Below are 14,427 nucleotides of genomic sequence, written 5' to 3'. Positions count from 1 at the left end.
AATAGTTCACAGAACCAAGACTAACAATTTGGAGACATACTAACATTTTGTCTGATTATCAAATGTCCTCAAAATACTTCTGGGACCCCACTTTACCTCAAGCTCAGTAAAATATTCCCTTCCCAGTTGCAGAAGTCATGATCCTAAACGTGGTGTGGAAGAATTCACAATAGAAAAACATACAGTTTTAAGGGAAATCATGGGTTGAGAGAAACTCAGGAAATTCACAAAAACTTTCTTTCATTCCTTAAAATAAAACAATAAAAATACCATACCAAGTTAATAGGTATAGCAAGGGTATTTATCGATCTTAAGTTAGCGATAATGAATATAGGACATTTCCCTTGTGGATCTCTTGATGCCTAGACACTTTGATGATCTCCCTCGTGGGCAAGTTAAAAGGGTGCTTACATATAACTTCGCTTTTTGCAGCTAATACGCATACAGTAATTACTTTTCTGCTTTCGGCCTCCCAGAAACTCACTGCCTTTTAATTTTATGACTCAACTCTAGTCCCTCTCCCTAAGTCAAACTCAGAGAACCAGCTGTACTTACATATTGTAGATGAAATTACTCAAGCTGCAGGAAAGGCAAAAACCTGATCTGTCTCTAAAAGAATTATTATTATTATTATTATTATATTATTATTATTATTTAAGTAAACTCTACCCACAACGTGGGGCTCGAACTCCTGACCCTGAGTTCAAAAGTCACATGCTCTATCAACTGAACCAGCCAGGTACCCCTAACAGAATTTTTCTTAGAGTGGAAGTGGAACTGGTGAAAATTTACATTTAAATCTTCTCTCTTAAGTTACAGTTCTTTCCAATTTTTCCCCCATGTTGTTTGATGTTGGCCATTTCTTCAGATACCTAATTTTCTTCTCTCTTTTTTTTTTTTTAATATTTATTGATTTTGACAGAGTTCGTTCATGTGAGTGGGGGAAGGGCAGAGGGACAAAGAATCCCAAGCCGGCTCCTGTCAGTTCAGAGCCCGACACAGGGCTCGATCTTTCGAACTAAACTCTAAGATCATGACCTGAGCTAAAATCAAGAGATGGACACTTAACCAACTGAGCCACCCACGTGTCCCCGGATACCTAATTTTCACGTGTGGAATTCTATTTCACTTCTCTTACCAACTCAACCTTTAAATTTGTCTCTACACTAGCCACTCGTAAATTCATCAAGTCCTCTATTTTCACTGCTACCTCTCTAACAAGCTCTGGTGTCTTATATCCAGAACCCAACAGGCCCTTCCAATCAAAAGACTTGAACCCTTCTAAGGTGCGTCTGGCTGGCTCAGTCATAAGAGCATGCAAGTCTTGATCTCAGGGTTGTGAAGTCAAGCCCCATGTCGGGCATAAAGATTACTTGGGGGGGGGGGGGGGGAAGGCTTGAGTTTTTCTTGAACTCAAGGAATTTTCTTCTGTTGTTTCTATACTTTCTTCCATTTTCTCTGTTCATTCATATTAGAATTTCTACTGTAGGATGCAAGGACTCCTAAAACTAGCCTCCATGTTACCTTAATTTTCCTCTCATATATTCTTTGTACTACATTCTCAGAACCCCTCAACTCTTTCTTCTAAGCTAACTACCTTGATTTTCACTCTATCTACTGAATTTTATCTAAAAGGTCATATTTTAATATCAAAATAAACTTTTTCACAGCAATCTTTTCTCTTTTAGTGGATACAGTATCTTACCAAATGTCTCTGAAGATTTAAAGTTAATTCTGTATTCTATATTAAACTGTCTCCTCTGCTGTCTCATTATTCAGTCAGCTGGATTTGGTGCCTCTCTTTCAGGCTGCTGATTTTCCTCAAAAGCATGATTCTTCTAGGTTGTCCATTCATATCTGTAGATGAAGATCTAAATCAGAGTTACATTCTGATAGCTAGGTTATATTTACCCAGCTCAAGTGAGAATCTTCGCTTGCAATGAACCTAAATTATGACCACATTTAGAGGTCTAGAGTCTAGAAGAATGAGTCCAAGGAAGACAAAGGAGTCATGCAACCAGCCAGGCTTTTTTTTAACGGTGGGCAAGTATCCCATCTTCCTGGTACTGGAGGTCCGCCATCCCTCAGGATAGCCACAAGCTACCTAAAGCACTGTTCCTTTTTCCCCACAGGACCTACTTTGGAATTTCCTATGGACGAATTTGCAAATCAGAAAGTTGAATTTCTGGCATTCTCTCAGGAGGAAACCCACACTAGAAGACACCTATACTAATAGGTAAATGACTTAGCTTTTCATACCTTTAATTATCTGGCTGTGCCCAAGGCTTGCTCCTCCTAGGACATGCCTGCTTTTGACACTGGGGGTAATGCAGAATATAATTTTTGGATGGTCCTTCCAGCCTTCTGAACAAGGCCACTAAGCTCTCTAGGGTTTTGCCATGAATTGATTCCCAAGTGCTTTATTCAACCAGAAATTTATCATATTTTGGTTTGCAAGTAACATACCTATCAGGTTCTTTTGTTTCCCTGAATTTATTTTTCTATTTCTTCCTCAATGTGATTTTGAAAGGGCAAAAAAAGTAAATTGTATGTTCTCTACTCTATCTTGAATTTAAAGTCATTATGATTTGTATCAAATAAAACAGCATGCAAATACATAAAAACAAAAAACTATGAGACAGAAAACAAAAATCAATAGTAGGGACAAATTACAACTCTTATCGACCCCTGACAGATCAAATACTCAAAAACTAAGGAAAGAGATGTATATAATTAACAATATTAATGTAATAGCTTCATTTCACATTCCATTCCTGAAGAGGAGAATACTTTGTTTTCAAACAACCTTGCCCACCCTCTATGACAAGAAGAGGAGAAAATGCATGCTGTTGTAAATTGCAGAGCCCAGGCCTTCCGTGTCCTGTCCTACTTGGAACTTTTGTACACTTGCTCAAAATTTCAATGCCAAGGTTTTGTTTCAGATTAGTTGTTTCCATAGAATCATTTTGAGCCAATAAATTTCACAGTTTTGTTTAAAGTCTAAGAGTTTGAACTTTCAACATCTATTAAAATTTGATCCTAAAATGACAAGCCTTCTTACCGCCTTATTTTTTCAAAGCCCTTATTCGTGCTCAGACTAAGAGTTGCCAAAGTACTTTCTGAACCTAGTTGCATTGATGTGCTGTCCACACTAAGCACTAGTTTTTAAATGCCTTTGCCTGTAAGACTGTAGCTTGACGTGAGGAAATGCATATACCTTCTAACTAGTTTTCCGTATGTAAAGCGGTACAGTCTCCTTAAATAAACACTGCCATTTAACACATTCAATAATTCATCAACCCATGCTCATTACACAACAATCTACTGTATGGGGTGGAAGGGGATGGGCAAAATAGGGGAAGGGAAGTAAAAGGTACAAGCTTTCAGTTATAAAATAAGACATGAGGGGTACAATGTCCAGCATAGGGAATTCAGTCAAAAATATTAAATAACTTTGTATAGTGACAGATGGTAGGTAGATTTATCTTGGTGATTACTTCAGAAGGTATATACAAGTCGAGTCACTGTATTTTAATACACTGAATATATACCACGTATACTGAATACACTGCAATATACGTAACATAGTAAAACTAATATAACACTGTCAATTATACTTCAATTTAAAAATAACATATAAAAACCCTTTTCTTTGGATCACTCTTCTTGATTTTGTCATGAAAAGCATTTTTAAAAGAGTTTATTAACCTTTGCTGAGATTTTGAACAGGAATTCAATTCACATATTTCCTCGAATGAAGTATTCTGCCTTCAGGTGCAAGTGTACTGGAGTCGAATGTGTCAAACACTTGATGTGATCAAAGGATAAGACAGTTTTCTGACATGATATGAAGTGGAAATTAATTTAAACTATACTGTACATGGAATAGTTAAACTAAATAAAATGGTGGGGGGGACTTTTTTTAAAGGTTAATTTCTACCAAATGCAGTACATGAAGAAAGGCTTGTATTATCAGAAACTGTTTCCTCCACTTTTCCTTTTTCTTGCACCTGACATTTCCCCCCAAACTGGGCATTTAATACCCCTTTGAACTAACTGATCATTCCCAAAGTTGTTAACTGAGTAAGTGCTTTTCTTACCAAACTCCTTCTTAATAAGTAATGTCTCCTTATATTAGAAAATCTTTCTGATAATGCATTAGAATTTGGGTTTTTTTGGATTAAAGCAGTCTTACTTTCATTTTACTTCATTCAAGCTAACAAGGGCTTTTCTTAGTTTTCTATTAACTAGTTGTATAAATCATGTATCACCACTTCATAGTTTTATTATTTTTTGAGAGAGGGCGAGCACGCACGTGCGCAAGCCAGGGACAGGCAGAGAGAGAGAGAAAGAAAGAAAAGAAAAAAAAAGAAAGGAAAAGAAAGAGAGAAGGGGGGCGAGGGAGGATCCCAAGCAGGTTCTGCACTGTCAGCACACAGCCCGATGTGGGGCTCAAATTCAAACTCACCAACTGTGAGATCAAGACCTAGGCCGAAACCAAGAGTCAGAAGTTTAACCAGCTAAGCCACCCAGGTGCCCCTACAGCTTCATAGTTTTTAAGCTATTTTTAATAAACTATGAAACTCTTTAAAATTACAGCAACTTGACTAATATGGACTCTACTCTTTCCCTCACCTGAATGATCACATGCTTGTTAATTGCTTTTCCTAAATACATTACCTTGGGTCTGTGAGGTTCTGTAAACTCAGCAATGATACTAACAAATGTTCACAGTACATGTTAAACACTGGCAAGAATATAACACCAAGCTTTTCAACAACTATAACAAAAAAAATTTTTTAATTGACAGTCGCAGAATCAGGGAATACTGATCTTTTGTCAATGCAATCAATAGTATGTTTTGCACCCATAACATACTAAATCCTTTAATAATTAAAAAAAGAGAGAGGGAGAGAGACCAGGCTAGACAACACAGGCACTGGTTTGCAATACACCTACTTTTTTCTCATTTATTTTTTTTTTTTACAAACCCCTGTGTTGCAGGAACACCCACTTCTTATATGACTAAGAATGACACGCTCCACTGAGTATCAGCTCCAGGTTAAGTATCGGCAACATTAATTCCATGATCATTCTCTGGAACAAAGTTAAGGAGCCAGCTAATTTATACTCCCCACCCAAAGGAACCCAAACCTGGCTCTTTCCAGGAGTATAGGGAGATAGTAAAATACTACTAAATAATTATCTAAAGCAGGGAGTGGGGACTGAAAGCACAAACATATATCATTTGAAATGATCAAGAAAAAAAAAACACAAAGAAAATGAAAATTTTCTAAGAAAATCTTCTATAATTCCATGCTACCATATTGAGGGGAAATATGTTATCGTTAATAAAGGAAAACCCAATCGCCATGAAATTAAGGAGAAAAAAACTTTAATTTTTTTTTAACATTTATTTTTGAGAGACAGAGAGAGACAGAGAACGAGCAGGGAAGGGGCAGAGAGAGGGAGACACAGAAGATGAAGCAGGCTCCAGCCTCCGAGCTGTCAACACAGAGGCAATGTGGGGCTTGAACCCACGAACCGTGAGATCGTGACCTGAGCTGAAGTCAGACGTTTAACTGACTGAGCCACCCAAGTGCCCCTAGGAAAAAAAAAATTTTTAATTTTTTTTTTTAAGTTTATTTATTTATTTTGACACAGAAAGAGCACAAGCAGGGGAGGGGCAGAGAGAAGGAGAGATAGGATCCCAAGCAGGCTCTGCACCATCAGCGCAGACCCCAACGTGGGGCTCAAACCCACGAACTGTGAAATCATGACCTGGGCCGAGATCAAAAGTCGGACGCTTAACCGACTGAGCCACCCAGGCACCATCTCCCCCAAAGAATTTTTTAATAAAGGAGAGTTGTCTCTTACCCTTTCAAAAAGCTCTAGGTTTTCTCCAAAGCTATCTGAGCTATGCCAGGACAGAGGAGAAAAGCTTTCTTGATTCCTTTTACAAAATTTTACCATTTTTAAAACCCCTAACAAAAATAATGTAATCAAACTACAAATTTGATTATGAATCCCAAGTGAAGTGTTTGTAAATGTGATCCATCTTGTAAAAAATATGTATGCGCACACTCATGCACATGCACCTTGACAAAGCATGGTTAGTCTAGAATTCAAAGAGCCAAATAATGGCCTGAATTAACAAGTTAAAAAAGGAAAAACCTAATTTTCTCAACAGATGCCAAAAAGTTGAAATTCAACCTCCATTTCTGTTGTTGTTATTTTGTTTTTGGTAGTATTCTCTCCAGGTTTCGACAGGGTAGAAATAATTTTAAACAATGAGTTAGGATGCCTCCTTTTTTTTGTCCCTTTTTTCATTTCCCATACTCTGAGAACATCTATTTTTTTTATTTAAGGCTATTCAAATTGGAATAGAAAAACATTTTAACAGTTAAAAAATACAATAGGAATGAAATACAAATACATGCTACAACATGGATGATCCCTGGAAAGAATATGCTAAGTCAAAGAGGCCAAACACAAAAAAACCACATAATAAATGTCAAGAATAGGCAAATAAATAAAAATGGAAAGTAGATTAGTGGTTGTCAGGGGTGGGGGGTGGGGGTAGTGATTGCTAATGGACACAAGGTTTCTTTTGGGGGTGATAAAACGTCCTAAAATTAGTGGTGATGATTTCACACCTTTGAATTTAATAAAAACCACCCAACTGTACATTTTTAAAGGGTGAATCTTATAACAATTTTATAAATTATAAACAACAAAGGAGTATATGCAAATCTTAAACTAGTTCATGTTACAACATGTGTTTTTGGATAAGAGAATGATGTATCAATTTATACAAAAAGGCATGGATTAAAACTAAGGTAAAACACTAAAAGTATTTCTTCTAAAGTCAATTAAGACAAGGATACCCATTATCACTCTTATTAAGATTATATGGCAACGGGGCGCCTGGGTGGCGCAGTCGGTTAAGCGTCCGACTTCGGCCGGGTCACGATCTCGCGGTCCGTGAGTTCGAGCCCCGCGTCAGGCTCTGGGCTGATGGCTCAGAGCCTGGAGCCTGTTTCCGATTCTGTGTCTCCCTCTCTCTCTGCCCCTCCCCCGTTCATGCTCTGTCTCTCTCTGTCCCAAAAATAAATAAACGTTGAAAAAAAAATTAAAAAATAAAAAAAAAAAAAAAATAAAGATTATATGGCAACTTATAACCAATATGATTAGGTAAGATAATAAAATGCAAAATATAATTATTATTTGAAAGAATTAGACTTCTTTATACATGATCTATCTAGGAAATCCAAAAGAATCAACTGAAAAATTACTATCAGTATGATTTCATAAACTGTGCTGGTACAAAATTAATATACTTGAAGACAAAAGCTTTCCTACGTAACACATTTAAATCCCATTGATAAAAATAGTTGAAAACTCTAAGTGGGGTTAAAAAACACAAATAGGGGCGCCTGGGTGGCTCAGTCTGTTAAGCGTCTGACTCTTGGTTTCCTCTCAGGTCATGATCTTGTGGTTCATGGCTTCAAGCCCGACAGCAGGCTCTGCACTGACAGTGCGAAGCCTGCTTAGGATTCTCTCCCTCTCTCTCTCTGCCCCTCCCCCACTCACACGCACTCTCTCAAAAAAAATAAAGAAGATATTTCCATTTAAAAAAACACAGATAGGGGTGCCTGGGTGGCTCAGTCGGTTAAGTGTCCGACTTCGGCTCAGGTCATGATCTCACAGTTTGTGAGTTCGAGCCCCGCGTCGGGCTCTGTGCTGACAGCTCAGAGCCTGGAGCCTGCTTCAGATTCTGTGTCTCCCTCTCTCTCCTTTCCTCCCCCACTCACACTCTGTCTCTCTCTCTCAAAAATAAACATCAAAAAATTTAAAAAAATAAAATAAAATAAAAAATAAATTAAAAAACACAGATATATAAAGAAACCAATCTTGCTCTTCAAATCCACAACTACATTGTCAGCTAATCTTTGACAAAACAGGAAAGGATATCCAATGGGAAAAAGATAGTCTTTTCAACAAATGGTGTTGAGAAAACTGGACAGCAACATGCAGAAGAATGAAACAGGACCACTTTCTTACGCCAAACCCAAAAAGAAATGCAAAATAGATACAAGACCTAAATGTGAGACCTGAAATCACAAAAATCCTAAAGGACAACACAGGCAGTAGTACCTCTTTGACATGGGCCACAGCAACTTCTTTCTAGATATGTCTTCTGAGGCAAGAGAAACAAAAGCAAAATTAAACTGTAGAGACTTCATCAAAATAAAAAGTTCTACATGGCAAAGGAAACAACCAGCAAAGCTAAAAGGCAACCCATGGAATGGGAGAAGGTATCTGCAAGTGACATACCTAATAAAGGATTAGTATCCATAATATATAAAAAACTTATACAACTCAACACCCAAAGAACAAATAACCCAATTTAAAAATGACTAGAAGACATGAAGACACTTTTCCAAAGATGACCCACGGATAGCCAACAGACCCATGAAAAGATGCTCAACATCATTCATCACCAGGAAAATGCAAATCAACACCACAATGAGACAGCACCTCACACCTGTCAGAATGGCTAAAATCAATAACACAAGAAACAACAGGTACTGGTGACGACGTGGAGAAAGGGGAACACTCTTGCACTGTTGGTGGGAATGCAAACTGGTATAGCCACTCTGGAAAACAGTATGGAGGTTCCTCAAAAAGTTAAAAACAGAACTACCCTATGATCCAGCAATCACATTCGTGAGTACTTACCCGAATATGAAAATACTAATTCAAAGGGATACATGTATTCCCATGTTTACAGCAGCATTATCTATAATAACCAAATTATGCAAACAGCTCAAGTGTCCACTGACTGATGAATAAAGAAGATGTGGTGAATATATATACAAGGGAATATTACTAAGTCATAAAAAAGAATGAAATCTTGACATTCGCAATGACATGAACAGAGCTAGAGAGTATATGCTGAGCAAAATAAGTCAGAGAAAGACAAATACCATATGATTTCATTCATATTTAAGAATTTAAGAAATGAAACAAATGGGGGGGTGGTGAGGCAAACAAGAAACAGACTCTTAACTATTCGACCAAACTAATGATTACCAAAGGGAAGGTGGGTGCAGGGGTGGGTTACATAGGTGATGGGGATTAAGGAGCACACTTGTTGTGATAAGCACTAGGTGTTGTATGGATTTGTATGGGAAATTACTGTATTATACACCTGAAATACTATATTCTATTACTTAACCAACTGGAATTTAAATAAAAACTTTTAAAAAATCTTGCTTTTCAGTATGATGAGTCAATAGTATCAATTTTCCCTTAATTAACCTCTACATTCAATCCAAATCCCAATACACTGTTGTTGTAAATCAGGTGACCTTATATATGTAGGTCTACTTTCAGACTATTCTATTCCACTGATCAATCTAGCTTTGTGCCCACTGTTTTAATCACTATAATTTTATAATAAACTTCGATACATAGTAGGGTATGTCTTCCAACTTTTTATTCAAGATTGTCTTTGCTATCCCTGGCCCTTAACATTTCCATATAAATTTGAGAACTGGTATATCCAAAAAAAAAAAAAAAAAGTCCTGGTATTTTGATTGGAATTCCATCAAATCTCTATATATCATAACTGATGTCTTTATATAATATTGACACTTCTCATCCATAAACTCTGTTATTTCCCATTATTTTAATTCTTCATTAAGTTCTTAGTAAGGCATTTTACTAAAGATCTTAGTAAAATTTTTATTTATTTATTTTTTATAGTATTATTTATTTACTTTTGAGACAAAGAGAGAACACAAACAGGGGAGAGGCAGAGAGATACAGCAAGACAGAGAATCCCAACCAGGAGATTGACAGCACAGAGCCCAACGTGGGGCTCAAACTCACAAACCGTGAGATCACAACCTGAGCCGAAACCAAGAGTCAGACGCTTAACAGACTGAGCCACCCAGGTAGCCCAGTATGTTTTTATTTAAATTCCAGTTAACATACAGTGCAGTGTTAGTTTCAGGTGCACGATACAGTGATTCAACACTTCCATACAACACATGCTACTTCACCACAAGTGCACTCCTTAATCCTGATCATCTATTTAACCCATCCCCTCAGGTAACTATCAGTTTGTTCTCTACAGTTTAGAGTCTGTTTCTCGGTTTGCCTCTCTTTCTCTCTTTCCCCTTTGCTTATTTGTTTTGTTTCTTAAATTCCACTTATGAGTTAGATCATATGGTATCTGTCTTTGACGGACTTATTTCACTTAGCATAACACTCTCTAGCTCCATCCATGTCATTGCAAATGGCAAGATTTCGTTCTCTTTTTTTACAGCTGAGTGATAGGTACTGGCTTTTAAATTCGATTTTCAAATTGTTTATTGTTAGTATAGACAAATACAATTAATTTTTGCATATCAATCAATGCTCCCCAATTATAATGCAGTAAAATCAAAAATGTCCCGCGATAAAACAGGGGAAAAAAGAATCCCATAAATTTGAAAACAAAGTTCTAAAAAATTCAGTGGGCAATAAGAAAATTATGAAAATCACAATATATTTAGAACTAAATAATAAAAATTAATTCACGTCAAAATCACAGCATCTGGTTATAGTTCAGAGGGAAATTTATAGTCTTAAAGGCATATAAGAGCACAGATTAAATATTAATGAGCTAAATCTTCAACTTAAAAATTTAAAATATCAGAATAAATGCAAATAAAATAGAGTGAAAGAAATATTAATCATATTGGCAGGAAGAGCAAGGATCAATAAAAGAACTATTTGGAAAGCCTTAATAATACAATCAAGTTACTGGTAGTACTGATCAGAAAGAAAAGAAATAAATGAAATTAATATTTTAAAGTCATTAGAGAAGCCTATATTTTATACCAATATATTGGAAAATGTGTATTTTTCTGGAATATTGTTCATTTTGTATAAATAAACAAAAAAAAGCCAAAATGACTTATCACCATGAAAGTATTACTATATTAAAAACCAAATCAGAAAAGACATGAATTAGACATGAGTTAGACATGAATTCTAACTTTCAAGAAAGATAGTATCTCTATTAAATACAAGTTGTTTCAAAAAAATAATTCATCTTATCAAGTTAGCATAACCTTGTTATCAAAACAAAACAAAGACTACATCAAAATAGACAGGTACATGGCAATGACAAAGGGATGCCAATATCCAGGGAATCCAAAGACAGGTTAAAATAGGAAATCTATTAATGCAATTTATCACACCGATAGATGCGGCAAAAGCACTAAAAAAATCAACTCCTGTTCGTGAGGAAAACTCTGAAATGATAAGAAGATAAACTAATAAATAATAACTAGCCCGTCCAAAAACAAATCAATACAGTATGGTATTTGATGATAAAATATTAGAAGCACGCCATTAAAGTACCTAGACAAGGATGCCTGCTACCAATGCTTCCATTCAACACTGTGCTAAAGGCATCGGTCAATGCAGTTCCAAGAAAAATAAAAAAAGAGACACGAGGTAAAAGTCATGGAAAAGAAGAAACAAAACCTTCATTATTCACATACAACTACTTAGAAAATATAAAAGAATTAGAAACTATTATTACTCACACATTTCAGTGAATCTAAAGATACTACCAACAAGAAGTTGCATCCTTGCTTTACATACAAAAAAAAAAAAAAAAAACCCTGACAAACTGATGCCGTACTTTGTTATTTAGAATGTTCAATTTAGATTGAGGCCATTCTTTTAGACTTAGACGTATTTTATCAGATCCTGCACATACACAGACAAGTAGAAGCAAAAAGAAATTGGTAGGGTATTCCTAAAACTTCACATTCAGGGTCCTACCACGGATTGCTCTTCTACTCAAAGCCAGTCTTTCTCAACAATATTGCCCTCTGTCAAAAAAGCGTTGGTGATACAGCACTTCTTAAAATGCTCCATTATTATCTATAGGATATTCCTTCCAGTCAGACATCCACTTCGCAATTTATTCTGCCTTCAGTTGTACTGTCTGGCATGAAATAACACCACAGGGTACACGCTCATTTAAGTGGGGACAAAATGAAGAGTCCTGACCAAGTATGTGCACGTGTAGGCAATAATAACTGCATCGGACGACTGCTTGAACAACAGTGTTTATATGGTGATCTACGTCTACTAAAAACCTATTTTGATTTCAGAAATGCTAAAATGTAGAGGGGAAAAGGGCATCTCATAATCTATAAAACATAGTAAGAGAGAAGATCAGCAAGGTTACATGATCAATACATTTAAGTCTGCAGTGTTCGCTATGCATTAGCAGTAACTAAATAAAAATATTAATTAGTAACAAAATCCTATTCACAATAAGAACTGTGTAGTATCTAGCAAAAAAAAAAAAAAATCAAAAGTTGTGCAAGAGTTTTATGAAAATCACCAGACCATGCTCAGATTCAAATCATCCCATTTCCACTACTTAGCATATATGTATCTATGTATTTACTCTACAAATTTGATGGAACTACAAAAATCCAATAGTTTTTCACAGACATGGACAAACGGACCCAAAAATAAACAAAGGAAAGAGCTTTAAAATTTCTGAAGAAAAAGAACCTATTATAAAGAAAAAAAAAAGATTTAGTTATAAAGCTATCATTATTAAATCAGAGTGGTAGAGTCAAACAGACCAATGAAATCAGAAGAGACCAACGAAAAACGGATGTGTCTACATGAGACTACAATAAATCTCAGGAGTTTCATTAGGAATCAGGGGGCAGAAAGGCTCAACGAATCCATATTAAAAAGATAAAATTAGATTCCTACATCACACAATAGAGAAAAAAAATTCCAGAAGAATTAAAGACCTAAATCTGAAAAGCACAGCATGGGTATGACTTTAGGGTAAGGGAACAATTTCTTACAGATACAAAAAACATAAGCCATAAACGAAAAAAAACCTGAGAAGACTACCTTCACCTTAGGAAGTCCTACACAAACAAGCTAAAAAAAAAAAGCCACAGACTAGGAAATGGTATTTTCAGGATGTATAATTACAAATCATTAGTATTCAAAGTATAAAAAGACTATCCATCAACCAATGAGAAAAAGGAAACAATCCAATAGAAAAATGGACCAAAGATACGCACAAGCAAGTCACAGAATATTCAAATGCCCAATAAATATGGGGGGCAAAAAGCTCAGCTTCAATAGTAATCTAAGAAATGCAAAATGAAAACAGCAACGAGACACAATTTATACTCAACAGATTGGAAAAACTTGCAAAGGCTAATCTTTTGGCAGGAGTCTGGAGAAATACAGGCTCACACGCAGCTGGTGGGAGTGTCAGATGGAACACAATTTGATGATTAGGCAATTCCCAGTAAAGTTGACAAACGCACACTTTTGAATGTAGCAATTCTACATCTATAATCTCCAGAGAGAAGAACCCTGTATAAGGATGTTCACAGCAGCAATGTTTGAAACTGTACAAAACTACAAACATAAAGGCCCCTCCGTAAGAATAGATAAATAAAGCACAGTGTATTTATACATTGAAATATATGAACCAGACTGGTAGCTTTCAAACTTCTTGGTCTCAGGACCCTTTTTACACTCTTAAAAAATGAGGACCCCAAAGAGGTTTTCTCTATGTGGGTTCTATCTATAGATATTTACATTAGAGATTAAATCTTAAACATTTAAAAAATATTTATGAATTCATAAAAACTAACAAGCCAACGGTATATAAACATAGCATTTAAAAATAGCTGTTTTTCAAAACAAAAAAATTAGTGAAGAGTAGCATTATTTTACATTTCTGCAAACCTCTTTAAAATAGGCTTAATAGAGAACAGCTGGATTCCCATAACTGCTTCTGTGTTCAACCTATTATGACATCATGTGTCGTGCAGCCTCTGTACAGCATTGTGCAGTGCACACAAGAACGCAGCCAGAACAATCTCAAGGATCCCTGGGAATTCCTACAGCACACTTTGAGAACTGCTGAACTAGATCCACGTACAAAATGGATGAACCTCAAAAACGGTGTTAAGTGAAAAAAAATCCATGAAATGACACACACAGTATGATGCCATTTATGTACAGTTAAAACACAAAAAGCTATACCTGATACTGGGTTTGGTACATATATATCGGGACAATCGTTACTTCAGGCAAAGAAAAGACAGGAATGGGATGGACACTCTTTAAATGGATCTGTGAGATTTTCTTTCTTCAAACAAACAAAAAAGTTATGAAGCAAATATGTAATAAAATATTTAAGATCTGTTAAATCTGAGTGGCACTTGCTTTTCAGTAGTTCTGAAATTTTTCACAATTTAAAAATTTTTAATATATTTTTTAAAATCCTAATGGCTGTATATCCACTCCCCAGCTAGTTTTCCTTAAAGTGTTTACACTTTAATAAATGTTACAAGATACCTGGAT

At 35.9% G+C, this 14,427-nt stretch overlaps 1 protein-coding gene across 3 annotated transcripts in view; it reads right to left on the bottom strand.

Annotated features, from left to right (window-relative positions):
• ZFX (zinc finger protein X-linked) overlaps positions 1–14,427 on the bottom strand; it is a 56,283-nt gene that overhangs the window by 37,108 nt on the left and 4,748 nt on the right. Inside the window, exon 1 of one of the 3 annotated variants that reach the window (XM_030304903.1) lies at positions 1,706–2,604. The exons of the other annotated variants lie outside the window; for them this stretch is intronic. The gene's annotated coding sequence lies outside the window, so the exon portion shown is untranslated. Of the gene's footprint in view, positions 1–1,705; positions 2,605–14,427 lie in introns of those variants that run through there. 3 annotated transcript variants of the gene reach the window in all.

This window comes from Lynx canadensis, chromosome X (assembly GCF_007474595.2).
Source record: "Lynx canadensis isolate LIC74 chromosome X, mLynCan4.pri.v2, whole genome shotgun sequence".
Classification (NCBI taxonomy): Eukaryota; Metazoa; Chordata; class Mammalia; order Carnivora; family Felidae; genus Lynx; species Lynx canadensis.
The sequence above is the reverse complement of the archived record's forward strand: the minus strand, read 5'-3'. Positions and strand labels throughout refer to the sequence as shown.